The following is a 1,528-nucleotide window of genomic DNA, read 5'->3' as shown; positions in this document are numbered from 1 at the left end:
ATGCATATATTGAAGGCTTGGAAGTTACCAATAATATCTAATCGCAAAGCGTGACAGTTGCGACCCTTTCCTCTTTCTCAGCTGAGTCGCGTCTGGAGATTTCTCTACAAAAAACACTAGCACTGCAGATCTCTAGGTTAAAGTCCGTCTTCACCAAAACAACACGGCGATATCAACCAGAGCTGCACCGTCACCAACCACTCTCAACAACGAGCGTCTTCTCGATGTCTGGTTGACATTTCCAGTAAGCACGACAAAATTACAGAAATTTTGTCACTTGGCTGATATCCTATAGGAATGCTGAAGCGGTGCTAACCTACTGAATTCGATGAAATATTATCAATTTACCGAAATATTATATGAAACGCTGCCTTCAGCTTACGATAAACCTACTGATAATATTTCAGTGAAATGATACTGCAGTATTAACATGTTTATTTGATTTATTTCAGGTTCCTGAAATATAATTTGTTTCATGAAATCCAATTCTATCATCTTATCAGAGTGATGTTACATTTTTATACTGCCATCAGATTAACTGAAATGGCAACTGCCGAGGATTGTTGCTGTGTGTGCAATCTTCCTGTTGCCCTTCCTCGACACCATTCAGCGATATGGCAACCTAGAAGGTAAAGTTAGGAAACAATAACACCCATAGTTACTATTTCTCCGATCACTAAGGGACATCAAGCGAAAGTAGTTACAAAATGAATACTCATCCCGAGACGGAGTTGGTCAAAGATGGTGATTAACCTTAAGATCATAGAAGAGGAAGGGTTGAAAATACTTAAATACACTATAACACAAACAACCAAAGAATAAAGCCTCTTATTACAACACTGGGAACTAACTCTTATTACTACTCAGCCAGGGATGCGGATCACAGCTCCCAGCAGGGTTTCCCGCTCGGCCCTTCCTGCCTTTGCTGCTCGACCTCGTCTCGTGGGGCTGGTTTGCCCAATTAGTTTTAGGCTCAACAGAAAGTTTCGTTGAGAGAATCCAGAAAATCTATCTATATATTTTCATATTTCAATAAATCTAGGTAGAGAATAGTCCTTGTTCAACTTGTTTTATATGGAATTTCTCGTCATAAGGTTATAGTTATGTCATATAAATAGTTGGCTGTTTATTTTTATAATTTTTATTTTACACTGTATGACTGTTCTTTTAAGCGCTTCACGAATTAAAAGCATATTTTGCAAGTGCCCCTGAAACGATCAGCAGTCCACATTCGGAGTTTTAGCCGAACATTTTAGTGTCTTATTTCTCATTCTTTTTAAGTTGTTTGTCTTTTGTTTTATTCTTACCTTTCACATCTTTGGTCATTACATTTCACTTAATTATACTTAAGTATTTTATTGATTTAGATTTGCTTTTACTTTTACCTCTGTTTTATGGCCAGGCTCTCATTTCATCTTTATATTGCCATCAATTGTGGTCTCGGGAATGAGCTGGCGAGGCTTTACCGCTCGCTGCCCCGCTGCCAATGCCTGGCCGCGCTACGTCCGCTTCCGGCTATTCGACATGA

The sequence above is a fragment of the Penaeus monodon genome, chromosome 24 (genome assembly GCF_015228065.2).
Source record: "Penaeus monodon isolate SGIC_2016 chromosome 24, NSTDA_Pmon_1, whole genome shotgun sequence".
NCBI classification, from domain to species: Eukaryota; Metazoa; Arthropoda; class Malacostraca; order Decapoda; family Penaeidae; genus Penaeus; species Penaeus monodon.
Note: the sequence above shows the minus strand (reverse complement) of the source record.